General features: G+C 36.8%; 1 protein-coding gene across 6 annotated transcripts in view; it reads left to right on the forward strand.

Moving 5' to 3' along the window:
- The window catches only part of ZBTB44 (zinc finger and BTB domain containing 44), a 115,546-nt gene that overhangs the window by 57,663 nt on the left and 37,710 nt on the right, over positions 1 to 20,173 (forward strand). Inside the window, exon 1 of one of the 6 annotated variants that reach the window (XM_027877672.1) lies at positions 19,759 to 19,831. The exons of the other annotated variants lie outside the window; for them this stretch is intronic. The gene's annotated coding sequence lies outside the window, so the exon portion shown is untranslated. Of the gene's footprint in view, positions 1 to 19,758; positions 19,832 to 20,173 lie in introns of those variants that run through there. 6 annotated transcript variants of the gene reach the window in all.

The raw sequence follows: 20,173 nt of genomic DNA on the forward strand, positions 1-20,173 counted from the left end.
AATTAGTCTTTGGTAACGAAACTTGGGGGCATCTAGGTGGTGCAGTGAGTATAGAGAGCTGAGCCTGGAGCCAGGAAGACTTATCTTCCTAAATTCAAATCTGGCCTCAAATACTTAGTAGCTGTGTGACCCTGGGCAAATCACTTAACCCTGTTTGCCTCATCGGTAGAATGGAGAAGGAAATGACAAACCACTTCATTATCTCTGCCAAGAAAACCCTAAGTGGGGTCACAAAGAGTCAGACACGACTGCAAAATGACTGAACAACCTAAACTTAAGAATTCTTCCTGTTTTTTAATTCATAGGTTTGTGCTGCTATCCATTGGTTTTATCCACAAGAGAGAGTTGCCCATTTTAGTTTTGTAGAATCTCAGTACTTTAAACATACAGTAACAATACAGAAACATTTGATTGCAAGGTTGACAATTGAATTAAGCACTCTAAAGTCTATTTTGACTTGTTAAAAGTGTTGGGGGGGTTTTCTGCTCATATCTTGGCATTCTGTAGACTTTTGAGTGTATGCTTTTCATAATTTGATAGGTTGTTATTCAGGACCAAGCATATTAAACAAGAATATTGCTAGCTCTATGAAATGTCACTTGACATTAAAAATAGCAGTAGCCTGCTCAGGTAGCCTGCTATGATATGGACTACCATTATCAGTAGTTCTGAACTTTATAAACCTGACGTGGACCTGAGAAAATGCAGCTAAAGCCACATCCGCCCTCTGGACTGCTTGTGTTTCTTCCATTTCTATCACAGTGCCTCCCCACCAAAAGAGTACCTCACTGAGAACTGTCTGACTTAACACTTTTTAAGTGATGAGCATGGTCACATTGAAATTTCCAGATTGTTGAATTGACTGTCAGGATACATCACCAATTTTTTTTCCTTCATGTCTTTGTCCTTGAACTCCTTGCCTTTGGCGTTCTAATGAGTTTTGTTTGATCTGAGCTGGAGAACTTGGGATGCCTCAACTTGTACTAAGTGTAGAGCCTGCATATCTAGTCAGAGTATTTTCTAGTCATCTTTGGTTTCTTTTTTGGTTTATTTTATTGATACTGTTTTTTAAATACCACTGTTACTTCCCAGTGATGCTTTATTTTTCACCTTTCTCCCCTATAACAAAAGTGCAATCAAGCAAAACAAATTTGCACATTTACCCATACTTAAAAATGTACACCTCCACATCTATTGCCCACCACTTTTTTTTTTTCTTTTTGGTGAGGCAATCGGAGTTAAGTGTCTTTGCCCAGGGTCACACAGCTAGTAAATATCAAGTGTCTGTGCCCACCACTTCTTTACCAGTAGGGATACTTCATGATCAAGTCTTTTTGAATTGATTTAAGTTCTGAAATTTTTCAATACTTTTTCCTTTACATTATTAATGTAAATTGCTCTTTGGTTCTGCTTATTTTTTTTTTCTGCATAAGTTGATGTAAATCTTCCTAAGTTTCTCGGAATTCTTCTTATTCATCACTTCTTGCCTAGTTCTTGACTATTATTAAAAAAGGCTATTAAATTTTAGATGGGATCTTTAAACTCTCTGACCTCCCGAAATGATAACACCAAAGTGATTGGTCTTTTGTCATTTTTGCCCTTTCCAACAGTGTAAAATTAATATGTATTTCTTGAGGTTTTTTTTTTCTTTTTAAGTGATTTGGAGTGTTCCTTTATATGATTGTTGAGAGCCTGAATTTCCTCTTTTGAAAACTGCATGTTCATTAGTCTTTGACCAAACTTACCCACTAGGAATTGTTTCTGTTCTTATATATTTGTGTCAATTGATTTTTGGAGATCAAAGTTTGTTAAAGAAATTTGCTACAAAAATATTTTCCCAGTGAAACTGGCTCTGTATCTGCATTTATTTTGTTCATGCACAGACTTCAATTTTATGTAATTAAAAGTGTCTGTTTCATCTTTTATATTCATTTATAGTTGTTTAGTTTATTCTTCACAGAGACATCGCTCTGTAAGTTATTTCCTTTAATTTTTTTGTTGTGTAATTTTAAAAAATATTTCGCTCATACAGCGTATCTGTTTGAAGTTTATTGTGGTATATGGAATATGATTGGTGGAAAATCTATCAAACTACTTTATAGTTTTTGTCAGATTAGAGAGTCCTTATTCAAGTTTCATAACTGCAAATAAATATTTCTTTGTTATTTATTGTTGTTCACTTGACTTCTTTTTCTTATCTTGATGATGTAATTTTTTTTCATCAGTGACTGTGTGGCAAAAGTGAAGGATGACAGGTGGACAGTCCGAGTGCCCTACTGTTATGCTTGTGATGTTAGGAGAAAACAAGCAAAGCCTCACTACATATTGGGTAGACCCCAGATCTCCTTTGTGAAACTTTTGGAAGAAACATGTACAAGAGGAAAGGGAATGAAGAAAGGAATGTAAGCATTTATGTAGTACCCAATATGTTCCAGATACTGTGCTAAGTTTTAGCTTTATAAATATTATCCATTTGATCCTCACAACAATCCTGGGAGATAGGTGCTGTTATCTTCATTTTACAGTTGAGGAAACTAAGGCAAATAGAGGTTAAGTGACTTGTCCAAGGTCACATAGCTAGTGTCTGAGTTCAGATTTGAACTCAGGTCTTCCTAACTCCAGGTCTAGTGCTGTCTTCATTGCACCACCTAGCTGCCTCTACATATCCCTATGCACAACTTGCACAGGATGGACAGGTATGGGTAGGTTACAGATTGTACCATTGGAGAGGAGAACTAAATCAGTAAGATCAGATGCATCTGAAAATTGTTTTTTCAGATAATCACAGTGACGGTGGACATCCTTGCTTTGACTCACATCTTTTTCATTACAAATAATTTCAGGTCTTGATTTAAGATAGACAATGATTGTCTTATTAAGGAAAGGTCTATTTATTCATATGCTTTTCAGTGTTTTTTTTAAAATGTGACTGAGTACTGTATTTTTGTCAAAAGTTTTCTTGTATCTGTTGATACAGTCATTTGACTCAGCATTTTTTGTTATTAATATGCTCTCAGGTTTATAATTTTTCTAATGTAGAGCCTGTCCTGCATTCCTGGTATAAATCCATCCTGGTCATAACTAATAATTTTCAAACGTTGCTGTCACCACTTTGCTAATATTTTATTTATCATTTATGCTTTAATATTCCTTAGTGATACTATTTTACAGTTTTTCTTTCTCTCCCTTTTATCTCCCTTAGTCCTTGATTCTTCAGACACTTTACTAGCTATGACAATGAGTAAGTTACTTAGTCTCCCAAAGCCCCAGCTTCCTTACATTTAAAATTTAGTACCTACATCAGGTAGTAATGAGGATCAGGTGGGATAATTTGTAAAGCACTTTGCAAATGCTGTGGAAACTGCATGATACACTGGAGAGAGAGTGCTACATTTGGAGTCAAAGGACTTGCTACCTGTGTGATGTTGCATAAGTCACTTTAGCTGCTGTCATTTATTCCTTGTCTCTAAAATGAGAAGATTGGACTAGATTAGATAATAATAATAATAATAATAATAAAATAATGACAACAAGAGACAAACATTTATATACGTGGCACTGTGCTAAGCACTTTATAATTATTATCTCATTTGGTCCTCCCAACAACCCTGGGAGATAGGTGCGGTTATCCCTATTTTACAAATGTGGAAACTGAGGCAAATAGAGGTTAAGAGACTTGCTCAGGGTCACACAGCTAGTAAGTGTCTGAGGCTAGATTTGAACTCAGGTCTTCCTGACTCCAGGCTGGGCACACTATCCGCTGCATCATCTAGCTGCCCTTAGTTGACTTTTAAGGTCCTTTACAGCTCCAAATCATTGGTTGTATAATCCTGTCATTTGAAAATTTCTCAAATTCACATTTTTCTTAATGACAGGAACACTTCAACTCATTGTAGCTAGAATAAATAAATGATGAATTGCTTGTTCTTTAGAGCTACTGGAAAAGTAAATCTAAAGTATCTTTTTATAGTCTTCAGTAGGAGATTAAACTTAATTGGCCTCTACCTTGAAAGAGCACTCTTGTTATTAATTCAGTTTTATTTAATCACAGATTTATAGTGCAGGAAAACAGCCTATTGGATTTTGATAATAGTTTGTTAACTGCCAGGTGTGGTCAGGAGGCTAGCTCATCTTTATATAAAGTGACCCTTTAATAAAGTACTGAGTTGTGTTACAACAGAAGTGTCATGTTTCACATTGGCTAACCTTGTATGGCTAGAGTAGAAATTGACAGACACTGGCTTTCTATTTTCCTATGAAAGCTGTATTGCATCTTCCTTGCACTGACATTAAAATCTTCAGTTTTCTCCTTTTTAATTGTTTTCTAACAAAGCTGTACTTTTTAAACTTTTTTTTTTTTGGCTAGGCTGTGGGGTTAAGTGACTTGCCCAGGGTGACACAGCTAGTAAGTGTTATGTATCTGAGGTGGCATTTGAACTCAGGTCCTCCAGAATCCAGGACCGGTGCTCTATCCACTGTGCCACCTACCTGCCCCTTAAACTTTTCCTCAGTAATCTTTTGACCCTATTTCCATAAAATAGGATTGTGAATGCCAATCCTTCTGAAGTTTTAGATGCATATTTTATATATAGATTGATAGAAACTTAAAATTTTATGTATAGCCATATGCTCTCCTTTCTGAAAGCATTTTTGTTTTTTGTTTTTTTGTTTTTAAGAAAAGTATTCTAAAATTGGTTAGAAACATGTTATGAGATCATTTGAGATAACCATAGGATGTTATAATAGCAAAATTGCAAGTTACAGAATGTCAGAATTGGAATGGGCATTATTGGCCATACAGTTCAACTCATCCTGAAAAAGGTCCCCTCCATAACTTACTGAACAAGTGTTCAATATTTACTTGAAGACTTCCAGTGAGGGGGAAACTACTACCCCTTGAGAAAGCTCTTTACATTTTTGAGTAGCTCTAATTGTCGTTATGTCTTTTTTAAAATAAAATTTGGTTGCCTCCTGGCAACTCCCACCCCTTGTTCCTAGTTTTACCTTCTGCCAAGAAGAAAGCCCTTTCAAAGTACCTTGAAGACAGCTCTCTTGTCTCCCCTGATATTTCTCTTCTTTGGCTAAACATCTCCAGTTCTTTTACAGAACCCCATTTGACCTAGATCTAGAAGCCCTTCACTGTTTTGTTTACCTTCCTCTGGACACACTCCCGGTCTTCCTAAAATGTGCCGAGAATACCAGGTGTGGTCTGACTAGGACAGAATGTAACTCCTTATACATGTCTTACTCTTGAGCTTGCAGTATACTGAAACTTCAGTTCCTTTTCACATAAACTACCATCTACCCATGTTTTTCCATCTTGTACTTGTAAAGTTGTTACTCAATTTTGCTCAGTGTTATAGCCCAATCCAGATTTTTTTTTTAGTCCTTTTATCCAAGGTTACCTAACTCTGTCTTTTGTGTCATCTATAAATTTTATAAATATGTCATCTATACATTTATCTAATCATTCATTTAAAATGTTAAAACAACATAGAACTTTGGGGCACTGCACTGGAGATTTCCTTCCAAGTCAACATCAAACCATTAATGATTATTATCTGAATCTCTCCTCCCCCACCATAAGGAGGAAAGAAGTGCTTTTCCTCATCCCATCTCCAAAACCAAGATTAGTCATTATTAACTCTTATGATTACTCAACATGCCAGTTTTTTAAATTGGGGGTGGAGGTGGGTCACTAGATAAAACCATTCCGATCCATCTTTTTGACTCTCCCTGAGTGTGTGACCTTGGCCAGACCATTTAACCTCTCTGGACCTGTTTACTCATCTGAAAAAATGAGGGGTTGGACTAGATGGCTTCTGAGATCTCTTCCAGTTTTAAATCTATGATATGATACTCATATTATTATTGTTTTTCTCATTCCCCTTCTAGCCCAACAGGCATGCTAACTTCAGGTAGTTCATTTGACTTGTTCTTTTTTGGGGGGAGGGGGGCTTTTTGGTGAGACAGACGGGGTCAAGTGACTTGCACAGGGTCACACAACTAGTAAGTGTCAATTTCCGAGGCCAGATTTGAACTTGTGTCCTCCTGACTCCAAGGCTAGATCTCTATCCACTGCACCACCTAGCTGCCCCTTGACTTGTCTTTAATGAACACTTATTCTTTTGATATGGAATTTTGTCAGGAACTGAAGTCAGACCCATTTACCTCTCCTGTGGCTTTTAAATAAGGTACTGAGCCATATTCCACTTATGAATCTTATTTCCATGAAGCTGCATGAAGTCAAATTTGACTCTGCATTATACCGTAGTTCATCTTCATAGCATTTTTTCCCAGTTGGCCATATTTTGTTCATTTGTTTACTGAAAGTTGAGGTCATGGGTTTTTTGACTGGCTCCTTCCTTGAATATAGTCCTTTTATTACTCCTTCACCTGATTGTCAAAACTGCACACAGCAGCTGTTTCAAAACTTTGTTCTCAAGCCTTCCATACTATTCCCTTATATATTCTTTTCTTCCTGAGCTTCCTTTTCTTCATATCCTGCTTCTCAAAACCCCCTAACTTCACCTTATTTTCTCTTTTACTTCAGTGTTTGGTGAAGAGGCACTCCTTCCCAAATCTAATCCTTCTACACGTACCCTTGATCCCCATCCCTTTCTCCCATAAATTTCCTCCACAATTCATCCCCTTTCTCTAATCCTTCTCTATCTGTTGGTCCTTTTCCTGATGCATACAAACACTCTTCATTCTTAAAAGTCCCTTATTAGATAGATTTACCGTCCTTCAAGCTGTCATTCTATATCCTTTTTACAGTCAAACTCCTTTAAAAAAAACTGTCGGCATTTATTGCCGGCACTTCTCTCAATTGCTTGACTCCCTGTTTGACTTCCATTCATAATGCCAACCTGAAAATGTTATCTCCCAAGTTACTAATAATTTCTTTTTTTAAAAAATTATTTATATATGTGTGTGTGTCTGTATATATGTGTGTATATATATATATATGTGGTTTTTTTTTTCTTAACAAAAATCCATTGATGGAGTGAGGTTTTTCCTCTGTGTGTGTGTGTGTGTGTGTGTGTGTGTGTGTGTGTGTGTGAGAGAGAGAGAGAGAGAGAGAGAGACGCACAAGTAGAAAATGGGGAACTAGTTAGTAGTTCATGTGAAAAAGAACTGAGGGTCTTAGTGCACTACAAACTCAAGAGTAAGATATGAGTAAGGAATTTCTCGTTCTGTCTTAGACTGCATTGGGAGCATTGTGTTTGATTATGAATGCACCCCAAAGTCCATCACCTCTCAAGAGATGGTTAACATGCTTCATCATGGTTGGTCATTGCATTGACCAAAATTCTTAAGACTTGCAAAGTTTTTTTTTTTAATCAGTGACTTCTTAAAGTACATTGCTTTGTTGAGGAAATGCTCAACTTTTGTTTACTGACTGACCTGACAAATAATCCAGTGAATTTTTCTCAACTTCGTCTTTCATTTGACACTCTTGACTACCCTCTCCTCCTAGGTTTATGTTTTCTTCTTCCGATCTCTCTCTCTCTCTCTCTCTCTCTCCTCGTTAAACCTAGTTCTCAATTCTGTATGACTATTTTCTTAGTCTCCTTTGCTGAATCATCCATGTATCCTGTCCCCTTAATAATGGGTGTGCTCCAAGGCTTTGCTTTGTTCTAGGTCTTCTTTCTACACTGTCTTTCAAGACTTCTCATCTCCAGTAGTTCAACTGTTATCTGTAGGTGCTGATCTATACATTTAACCCTAGTCCTCCATTTATCTCCAGTCTCACATCACCATCTGTCTGCTGGACATTTTCTACTAGATTTCCTGTAGGAATTACAAACTTGCTATCTCTGCCAAAAAAAAAAACAACAAACCCAACTCTTTTTTTCCTCCCCCCAAAATTCATCCCTCTTCTCAATTTCTTTTAAATGTCCAGGATATGACTATCCTTCCATTCACTCAAGTGAATCAGGACACTCTCTCACTCCACCTATCCAGTCAGTTGCCAAGAAACATAATTTTACAGCACAGATGTACTTAGTATTTGCTAGGCACTGTGCTGAGCATGGGGATAAAGAAAACCAAAACCCTGGTCTCTGCCCTCTAAGAGCTCACCTTCTAGTGGGGGAGATAACTATGGACAAACAACCATGTTCATACAAAATAAATACAGTGCAATTGGAAGATGATCTCAAAGAGAAGACACAGTATGTGTTTGGAGAGACCAGAACCAGAAAAGGACACCTGCAGAAGGTAGAGTTCAGTTTTGAAGGAAGTCAGGAGGCAGAGCTGAGGTGAGAGAGCATCCAAGGTATATGGGACAGCTGCTGCTGTCAGTTCTACCTGCAACAACATATTTCACATCCCACATCCAACAACTTCACTCACATAGCTATCACTGTAGTTCAAGCCTTCATCACCTCTCACCTAATATGAAAGCCTCCTGTTAGGTCTTCCAACCTCAAATCTCTACTTTCTCTATTATCAAAAATGATATTCTACAGCATGAGTCTGAACATGTCAGTCTCCCACTCAGTAAACTCCAGTGGTTCCCCATGTCCTCTGGGATCAAATACAAACTCCTGTTTGTTTTTTTAGAAGTTCATTTCATCTTTATTTTTCTAAAAATTAAATTTATTTGTTTGTTTTTAGTTTTCAACAGTCACTTTTATAAGATTTTTAGTTTAAAATTTTCCCCGTCCCTCTTTTCCCCCCTCCGCAAGACGGCATGCAGTCTGATATAAGGTATATATGTACAATCATATTAAACATATTTCCATATTAGTCATGTTGTGAAAGAAAAATCAGAACAAAAGGGAAAAACAAAACAAAAAAAAAATAGAAAACGTTATGCTTCAATCTGCATTCAGACTCCATAGTTCTTTCTCTGGATGTGGGTAGCATTTTCCACTATGAGTTGTCTTAGATCATTGCATTGCTGAGAAGAGTCTATCAAAGCTGGTCATTGCACAGTATTGCTTTTACTGTGCACAACGTTTTCCTGGTTTTGCTCACTTCACTCAGCATCAGTTCATGCAGGTCTTTCCAAGTTTTTCTGAAATCTGCCTGCTCATCATTTCTTATGGAACAAAAGTATTCCATTACATTCATATACCACAGCTTGTTCAATCATTCCCCAATTGAGGCCAATTCTTGTCCTCCACAAAAAGAGCTGTTATAAATATTTTTGTACATGTGGGTCCTTTTCTCTTTTTGATGATCTCTTTGGGATACCGACCTAGTATTGATATTTCTGGATCAAAAGGTATGCATAGTTTGATTGCCCTTTGGGCATAATTCCAAATTGCTCTCCGGAATGGTTAGATCACTTCACAACTCCACCAGCAATGCATTAGCATTCTGATTTTCCCACATCTTCTCCAACATTTATCATTTTCCTGTTTTGTCATGTTAGCCAATCTGATAGGTGTGATGTAGTACCTCAGAGTTCTCTGTTTTACATATATACATAGTACATACATACAGACATTACTGTGTATGCTGCTAAGTTGTTAGCAGCATGCTTGCCAACTACTCAGAATGGAACAGCTGTTAATAGATTCTTGTCCATTACAATCCACAAAAAGCTCCACAAAGATTGCTCTGGACACATGCTTGCCACCCCCTATCTCACTGAAGAAGGTTTTGAAGGAGTCATCATCACTCACCCAAGGTCCTTTTGCTGCCATTGGGTTGGATACTGTGCTCTGAGCAATATAATTTCCGGTAGGCATCGTACATCTGCTTTATAGCCTGGTGGACATGGATAGAGATAACATATACATATGTGTTGTGTACATATACATTCTGATGTGTAGAGATTGGGAGGGTGCTGTTGACTTCAGACAGGTTACAAGTCTGCCAACACAGCAAATCTAGTTTTCTTTTTATACATACTTACATTCATATACTTTATAACATATAAAAGCAAATCGCTTTACAATCTGTATCCAGCCTACCTCAGCTTTTTTTTCCCTCATTTAATTTTAAAAATTCTTACAGGGGGATGATTGGTCCTTCCATAACATTTGTATGCAGAAATTTGTTTAGCCATTCCCTACTCCCCAATGGAATTGTATTATCCTCCTTAGTTTCCAGTTTGGGGCTACCACACAAAGCTACATGAATGTTTGTTTATAGTGTATTTGGTTCAAAGGGTAAGCACAAAGAACCAGGAGAACATTGTACACAGTAATAGCAACATTGTGCAATGACTTAGCTCTTCTCAGCAATACAGTGATCCAAGACAACTCCAAAAAAATGATGGAAAATGCTGTTCACATCCAGAGAAAGAACTGTGGAGTCTGAATGCAGATTGATACGTGCTGTTTTCACTAGAAATAGAGGTGAAAGTTTATACATATATCTTAATGAGCTTTCTAAAGAGAGATACTTGATGAGGCAGTGAGTTGAAGATTAAGTCAGAAGGCATGTTGATGAACCCACACACAGTATCTTCATTTTGTGAGTAGTTTAGAATGAACTGATGCTGGCGAGGAAAGCTAAGAACAAAAGGGGTGGATTTTTTTCTTAGGTATTTCGGAGTAAAGAGAAGAGTCAAAGAAGGACTAATGACTTAGAGTAGCACCGTTCTTATTTTGCTTGTCGTTTCTCCTCTTAGAAGAATAATCTTTGGATTGGAAAGGATAATTCAAAAAATGGCTTATGGGGAATTGACACCTAAGATAAATAAGGGCATATAGTAAGAAAGCACCTATTGCAGTGAGCTCAAGTCATTTAAAAAGTTAATTCTTCCAGAGTATGGTCACTGAGACTGGTAAAATGACATCTGCATTTTAAGGTAGTGAATTTTATGGATAGATTTACATACATATATTAGGAGTTTATGCTCAGAAACTTTTACTGAAAAGGGGTTATCTATGGGAGAAAAAATTTGGAGGCCATTGGTATTTGTAGTTTGAATTTTTGTTTAGCAGTTTACTAGTCAACAATAGTATTTGGAGTATTAACTGGGTTGTTGCAAGGCTTATATGAGATGATATTATTCTTTTATTTGTTTTGTTATATTTTAAGTTATGAATTGTCTCCCTCCCTTCCCACCCCACACTAGAGAAGAACACAGATGTTATGTGTGTACACACACACATAACATGCCTGTAAAACCATAATATGCATACTTTTTATCAGTTCTTTCTCTAGAGGTGGATAGCATCTTCCTTCATAGGTTCTTTGTAGTTGATGTGAATATTTATAATACTCAAAATAGCTTAGACCTTCACAGTTACTCTTCAAACAATATTGCTATTATTTTATACAACATTTTCTTGATTATTTTATGTAAGCTTTCCCATGTTTTTTTCTAAAATCAACCTGCTCAGCATTTCTTGCATTAAACAGTAGTATTCCATCACAATATTGTTATTCTTAAGGTGACCATGGCCAAGCCAATGTCTCTTGGGATCTTGATGATATAATCTAACTTTAAAAGCTGTAACTCCAAACTTTGCGTCATCTGCATATTCAACCAGTGTTCCATCTTTGTCTTCAACTAATTAATGAAAATGTTGACCAGGATCCATGTCACTTCATTTTAACCACAGATAATACCCTGAAACTGCTTTGCCAAAATCTCAGAAATGCTGTTTAGTCTGGTGTATAACCTGTTTTTTATGAGTTCATCATTTAATGATCACTGCTGCTTTTTCTAAATGCTTACAAATCATGCCTTGTGTGTTCCAGGATTTGGCCAGGAATTGAGTTACGGTCCCATGTAGAAGTAGCAGATCAGTCAATCGACAAGCATTTATTAAGGGTCTACTCTGTTATAAGACACTTTGTTGCATTCTACTACTACCTCTTTTGGGCAGAGCAAAGAGAAACGGGACCAAAGTTAGGGAATGAAAATGATGTTTTGTTTGTTTGTTTTTGGTAAACAAGTAGATGAGACCTTTGAAATCATCTGGTCCAACCACTTCATTTTATAGTTGAGGTTAAGTGATTTCAGCCCGTGGTACACAAGTAGACAGTGGTAGAGCCACGTTTTGAAGGAGGGCCTCTGACTCCACATCCAACATTCTGAACCACACTACTTCACTGCTTCACTGAAAGCTGCCAAAGGAGAGGTAAGCCAGCCTAGGTCAGAAGTGGAGGTCAGAGCTCCTGTGCTGTTCAGAGTTGGCCTGTGGGATCTGATCCATCAGTAGCCTCTATACTTAAAGCCTAGGCAGGAAAGGCTTTTTTTCTTAATAACTCCTTTCCTTTGAGATTATTTCCAATGTATCGTGTATATAGGGATGTGCCAGTAAATGTTTAACATCTCACTAGGGGGTTGGGGGAGTGAGAGTGTATGATATGCTTTTAAGTTTAATCAGCATTAACATTTTCTCCATCACTTTCTCAAATATATACAGTCAACAAAACAATAAATCTAGTCCTGATTTGTAGTTTATTATTTTTGATATATAAAGGCATAAAATGGGCTAAGAGCTAGGTTGAGTAGGCTCCAACATACCCTACCTGCATTTATTTTGTTCATACGTAATTGTTTTCGTGTCATCATTCCCTTAAACTTGTGAGGTCCCAGAGAGCAGGGACTGGTGTTTTGTTTTGTTTTATTTTGCCTTTCTTTGTAACCTCAACACAGTACAGTGCTTGACACATAGTAGCCACTTAATAAATTGCTTGTTGACTGACCTACCTAACCTTTAAAATAAAAAAAATGAAATGTCTGGGAATGATATGGAATTTACTTTTCTGTTATTTATCAGTTTATCAGTCAAACAAATAAAGATTATGTATATTAATATTAAGTTAGCACCAACATTATGCTTTGTGTTAGCCATTCATTTTCACTGCTTTTTGATGTTACCTTTCTTTGCATAGTTGTAAACAAAGTACATACAGAGAGTTCTTACTTTACTAAGTGGACTGATCTGCAGACTAATACAAATCTCTACATAAAGAGGTTTTTGTGTAATTTGAATTTGCCCCTACCCACCCACTTCATGTAGCATATAACAAAGGCATATATAAAATAATACCTTTACAGAAGTCATAAAATATACAAACAGACGTAAAATATTTGTTGTCTTTCAGTCGTGTCCAACTCTTCTTAACCCCATTTGGGGTTTTCTTGGCCAGGATACTGGATTGGTTTGCCATTTTCTTCTCCAGCTCATTTTACAGATGAGGAACTGAGGCAGACAGGATTAAGTGACTTGCCCAGGATCAATTTGAACTCAGGAATATGAGTCTTTCCGACTTCAGACCTGACATTCTATCCACTGTGTCACCTAGATGTTCACACATAAAATATATGCAATCTTATTTGTTTAGTTTCTCTTCTTTGCCTTTTATATAAGTAGTTTCATTGTACTTAGTATAACAATGATATGAAAAGTATGTTTAGAGATATTTGATTAAAATTGATATCTGTAGTTCTAAAGCAAGAAGTGAAAAGAAATTGAAAAAGGAGAAAGGACATGCATATATTAATGACCTTTAAAATGCAGGTATATTGAATACTATATCACGATAAACAGAATTATGAATGATAAAAATGTTAAAAGTATATACAGTACTGTACAGTAAAGTTAACATGGGTGTGCAGTATGTTGCCCCCTTCTCTGCCCATTGCATGTAACCTTTATAATTGGTGGTTGGCTGCACAACTTTTTTTGTGAAGGTTGAGAAATGTGGGCAGAGGGGCTCTCTTTCCTCATATGTCTAACTATATATATATATATGTATGTATGTATGTATGTATGTATGTATAGCAAGCAATGTTATCCTCTACTAGTCTTTAAATTTTTAAAAATCTTGAAGTATTTGGAGCTGTCTTTTCAATACAAGAAAAAAATCCACTCAAATGATGAAATACTTCTACCAGTTGTTTCATTGTGAACCTCTTTGGTTTGACCTCAGGTTCCAAAGCTTTCCTTTTTTCTGCCATCTTTTCAACTAGCAGCTCAATCAAAACCGCTTTTGACAGTTCTTCACCATGAGACTCAGTCAACTCTATTTCATTCTCATCTACTTCTAGCTCCAGTTCTTGTGTTTATTTTACAGTCTTGTTCCTCACATCTTCAAATGGTTCATCTTTGTTATATGGGGAATGAACTACAGGCATATTTTTCCAAACTCTTCATACATGTTTCTATTACATCTTCCCATGCCTTAGCAGTACTCCAGATTACATGGTAAATATTATAGAATTTAAAATCTCTCAAAATTAGTCCTTATCTGCATCCAAAGCTGCAATTGCGGGGGCAAATGTAGTGTGTAAATAATATGCTTCACAATCACTCCCCCTGATCCACAAGTTGTAATAATTAGATAGTTTTTTTGTTTTTGCTTTTTGGTGAGGGAGTTGGGGTTAAGTGACTTGTCCAGGGTCACACAGCTAGTAAGTGCCAAGTGTCTGAGGCTGGATTTGAACTCAGGTCCTCCTGACTCCAAGGCCACAGCTCTACCCATTGTGCCACCTAGCCGCCCCTAATTATTAGGTAGTGTTAAAGGAGGCCACTTTTACATTTTCATTAAAGTCTTCATGGGGAAGGTGACCTCTGGGGCATTATCCAAAATAAATAGAATCTTGAAAGGAATGCAGTTATCATTACAAAACTTCTCAGGAATGAAGCCCAGTATAAACCATTGTTCGAAGATGATAAGGGTTATCCATGCCTTAAGGTTAGTGATGCTTTGCTGATTCCTTTCTGTGCTCTGGGATGACTGAGTGGTGCACAGATTTTAATTTGCAAGTCCCCGATGCATTCACTCTAAGCAGAAGAGTAACTATTTTTTTAAGCTTTTTGCCCCTGAATAGATTTTTCCTGCACCAAGGTGTATGTTGAAAATGGCATTTTTTGATAAAATAGGCCGGGTTTGTCTACATTAAAGATTTTCTCCAGCAAGTAGGGACCTTCATCTGGTTTTTTGGGTTTTGTTTTTTTTTCCCCAAGAACTTTGGGAACTTATTTGCTACTTCTGATCCGCACTAGCAGACCCTCATGACACTTGCACATCATGAAATCCAGCACGATTTTTAAATTGTGCAAACCTACCACGGCTTGCTGTAAATACCTGTATTCCTTCAGAGTACTTTACATTTAAATCTTCAAAGAGGCATGAACCTTGGCTTAAAATGTCATCAGGCTTCAAGGAATATTCTGAGTCTGATCTTCTAGCTACAGAGTTAATAGTTTCTCCATCTCTAGAATAGTACCTTCTCTATGTTTCAACAGTTAAGTCAACTTCACGCAGGACTGCATTTTGCATGCTACTTTATCAAGGCAGCATCCTTCACTATTGTGTTCACAGGCAACACCACAAGACTAAGTTTTCCTGTTATCAATGACAGTTTTTGCTTTCTTCATATTTTCTAATTATTTTCATTTACACTTACGAGATGGTTCACTTTTCCCCTCGAGCACATTTGCCACCAGCCATGGTGAAAATGTAAGAATCACTATTAAACACAGGGAGAGGGGCAAAGTATTCAATATCTGCAGACACAAGATGGGTCCTCCTGAATGCAGGGCCGGTGCTCTGTCCACTGCGCCACCTAGCTGCCCCTGAGTAAGGATTTTTAATTTTTTTTGGAATGCAGATTTCTTTCAGAATTCTGTATGTAAAGTTGAATTTGCATAAAACAAATTTATGTAAAGCAAGAATGTTTGTATAATTGTTTTGATTTTTTTCCCCCACTCTTTTTGTGTAGTGGGTAATACAGGAGTAGTTTGGTACAATTGAAAAAACATTTGTAGTTAGAGGACTTGGGTTTGAACGCCACTTACTGTGAGTGTGATACTGGGCAAGTCACTTAACCTCTCTGGACGTGTTTTATCATCTCCAAGATGAGGATATTAGACTAGATGACATTGGAGATTCATTCCAGCCCTAAATCTAGATTCCCATGCTTACAGCCATATTTTTAATATTTTAAATATGGCTTACAGCCATATTTTTAATCTTTTTAAGAAGATTATACACAGCAGTTTGCATAAAATGGTTTTGAAGGTAGGATAGAATAGAGATAAGGAGACTTGAGACTTTTGTGATTGTCCAGGCATAAGGTGCTGACCTAGTGCAGTGACAGGGAATGAAATGGAAAGGATATGAGAAACTTGGAGGAGGGAAAGGGAGAAGGAAGGAACTAGTATGGGAAATCTCTAGCTATAAAAACTCCCACTGTTGCCATTGAGAAGTTAAATGATTTCCCGTGGTCTTCAGTTCTGAGCTTCTGACAATGAAGATTCTGTCTTCATTCTCTTGTATGGTTGTTTGTGTATGCTTACATGGGGTGTGCTTGTCTAAGGTGTTTGTCACTGTCACTGAGATGGTCCAATTCATTCTTCAAATTGGGGGTGGGGGCGGGAGTTCCTAACAGATGATAGAATTCTCCAGATATTACTATTTGTGAATGACATTGTGTTGTTTTCATCAATTCCCAAAACATTGCTGAGCTTCCTGAGACCCATAGTCTATCAAAAGAGTTCGGCCTAACAATCTATACGAAAAATAAAGTAGATGAAGAATGCCTCTTCAAAATTAGGAAGTTACGTGCTCTCGCGCTCTCTCTCTCTCTCTCTCTCTCTCTCTCTCTCTTTCTCTCATTATGGAGACCTCTGGAGGTTTTTATCTTTTAAGAAATTTCTCCTTCTGTTTGAATTTTGCACTGGATTATCTCTATGATTAAGAGTTTTGCTCCACCAACTCAGATGCTATTATAATCAATAAACAGTGCACACAATGGGATCTTATATTCTTTGCACCTTTTAGTCTGCATCGCTATAAAAATATTGTCTTTTAATGAAAACATTGTTAAAAGTCTACCTTTTTTCTTCTCATGCCTTCATCAAAGTATAGTTTTTCATATTTGTGTAAACTATCTTCAGAAAGTTTTTTTAAGAAATTAGAAAATGAGCTTAACACTGTGAGGTTGGTCATTCAAGTATTATTTTGCTCATTTTATAGATTCATAAATTGTGGCCTGTACATGCCTAAGGCCTCACAGCTAGTAATTGGGGACAGGAACGTGGGGCCTTGAACTCAGAATTCCTGACTCCAAACTAAGTGTTCAAGCTACAAGTGTAGAGTTATGGGGGGTGTGGGTGGGTTTATTTGTTACCATTGGCTTCTCGTTTTAAAGTGTGATTTGCAATTTTTGTGATCATATGATATGTGATTTTCCCCCCAGCAGATAAAAAATGGGGGGAGAAACCATTTACTAAGCACTAGAGCACTTTACTTGGTATTAAGGAAGATAAAAAGTTCAGATGAGATGCCATACCTACCCTCATAGATCTCTTTGGCAAATACTTACTAAGCATCTTTTGTGTACTTGCCACAAGAACAAATTAGAAGGTTTAGATAAGGAACTCACTGGCACTTCCTAATCTAGTACAGGTATAAGACACATACTTACTAAGTACCCATGGTATGTAGAACTCTTTGTTAAATGCTGAAAGATAGACAAAGTCTAAATAAGCCCCATATTGTTTTTTCAGGGAATCTTAATAAACCTTATAGTCTAATATAAAGCAGATTCCTTTCTTGGTATAGACTTCCCTTTTTTGTTCTGTATGTGTGTTTGTTAGTTTGTTTTTAAGATGTGTTTTCTAAATACAAGAAGTTTTCTGGGTTTTGTTTTCTTATCCACTCTTTCAAAAATTTTACTGGATTGTTTAATGTGTTTATAGTTATAGGTTATGATTGTTAGGACTGTACTTTTCTCCATTTATTTCTTTGGCATTGATCTTTTAAATTTTTACTGATATATTTTGTTTTTATATCACTGTTATTTCCCAAATACATTCCAACTTACTCCTAAAAAATAGCAACAACTAACATTTATATAGTGCTTACTATGTGTCAAGCACTGTGCTAAGCTCTTTACAGTCATTATCTCATTTGATCTTCACAACAACCCTGCAAACTATTATTGTCCTCATTTTACATATGAGGAAACTGAGGCAAATAGAAATTAAATGACTTGCCTAGAGTCATTTTGCCCAAGGTCAAATTTGAACTCAGGTCTTCTGACTCCAAGCCTGATGCTATATACATTGAGCCACCTAGCCGTCAAGAAAAGCTCTACCCAGGAAGGTTTACCTTTTAACAATATTTTTAAGGGGCAGCTAGGTGGCACAGTGGATAGAGCACCAGCCCTGGAGTCAGGAGGACCCAAGTTCAAATGCAGCCTCAGACAAATAACACTTACTAGCTGTGTGACTCTGGGCAAGTCACTTAACCCTATTCCCTAGCCAAAAAAACCAAAACCAATATTTTTTAAATGCAAAGGAGAAAAACCTAGTTCAACAACGATATTAGTCATCTGACAGAATATGAAATATTCCATATTTCTCCCACCCCCCAATAGTTCCTTACTTACTCAAGGACCAGAAGGAAGAGCAAAACATGGGTGGCATTTAGAGGGGGTTTTTTTTTGGTGGTGGTTCTTTCCATTTCTGTTGTCATTGTGTGTATTATTTTTCTACTTTTGCATGCTGTAGTCTGCAATAGTTTATATAAGTCTTCCTGTGCTTCTGGGTTTTTCATGTTCATCATTACTTATGGCACAATAATACTTAAATCCATTCATGCACCACTGTTTTGTTTTGGTTTTTAGCCATTCATCAATTGATGGGTATTCATTGTTTCTACTTATTTCCTACCACGAAAAAGTGCTATGACTATACTGGCACTTTGATGTCTTTGGTGTGTATGTGCTACTACAGGCCCTTTTAATGTACCTACTATTGAACCATCCAACCTCCATTCAAGGAGAACTAATTCTAGAGACAGCCCATTGACTCCATGCACTAAACTAGTTAATAGTTTGAAAACAGAGAGAGAGAGAGCTTATTTTACTGTTGTCAGACAGTTTTCTCATTTTTTGTAATGTGTGGTGCTCCTCTTGTCTGGTACCTTCTGTCTCCTTGAAGAAAATGTATATAGGCATGATGCCTTTGAGTAGTTTACAGTCATATGTCATTTCATTCATCATTCTCAAATAATGTTTTTCAGCTTAACGTTCGTTTTCCTTCCTTGTTCTCACCTTTGCATTGAAGTCACCAAATAACAATGTACATGTCAACTTAGTTTGGAAGATCTTGTCAAGTTCTTAGAATTTCTCTACTTCATCATCTGCATCTAATGTTGGAGTATGTGTTATGAGTATCCTCATGGTGATCTCTTTATTTACAGTCATCATGAGCACTATAAAATGAAATGACCAAATGTTCTCTGAAATGTTTCTTGTTATTTGTGGTTTATATTATGAAACCAACTCTGCCAGTTCTTTTATTTGCCTCTATCTCTAAGGACCTCTGAGCTGACCTTCCATTCAGCTACAACTTACTTATGTTTTCTGGTTCATTAAAGGCACAAATCTCTATGGATATGATTCAGCTTCACCTTCATTGTTTGGTTTTTAGACAAAGAATATATGTATATACATACACTGGAATGTTTATAAAAGGTGCAAGATTTGTTATTCTCAGTGCTTTATTCTTGCTTTTCTGCAACCATCACTACAGAGAAGGCCTGTATAAGATTGAGGGTCTTTTTAAAATACTTGTAGTACTCTTTGATTAGTTGGTTTAAAAAAAAAAATGCATCATCTAGGAGCCAGCTTTCTGATGCAGCTGAGCATCTTTCTATTGAGTTAGATTGATCCTCAGCAGGCTCTTACTAGAAGCCTTTCCATCTTGGAATATAATCTACTTCAGTAAGGCCATGGAAGTATGATTTTTATGGATATTGTAAACTTTTTGATAATATGGAAAATGCTACAACTTTACATTTATACATACTGTTATCTCATAGGTTTCTATTATCTCAGACAGATGAGGAAACTGAGGCTTAGAGGTGAACAGACTTTCTCAGGGTCTCACAACTGGTAAGTGTCTAGAGGCACATTTCAACTCTGGTCTTTCCTGATTCCCATTTCCAGCATGCTTTCCTCCTTTGCCACACTCCTTTTGCTAGTAATGGTTTTGGTAATAGTGGGGTTTAATAAGAAGCTCTGGCAATGGTATTTTGTGGTGGTGTTGGGTTTTTTTTTCCCCCAAGACAGTAACATTAGATTATCCCTAGGTGTAACAAACAACAAAGCAGGGCTAAAAGCTAGCAGCATATCGAAGATGTGGAAGTCTGGATCAGCACTGTCAAAAAAGCAAAACAGGCAAGGGTAGGCTTAAGAATCTAATTCAAGAATCTAAGCAATTTGGATGACCAAACT

The sequence above is a fragment of the Vombatus ursinus genome, unplaced genomic scaffold, assembly GCF_900497805.2.
Source record: "Vombatus ursinus unplaced genomic scaffold, bare-nosed wombat genome assembly UNPS02014813.1, whole genome shotgun sequence".
NCBI classification, from domain to species: Eukaryota; Metazoa; Chordata; class Mammalia; order Diprotodontia; family Vombatidae; genus Vombatus; species Vombatus ursinus.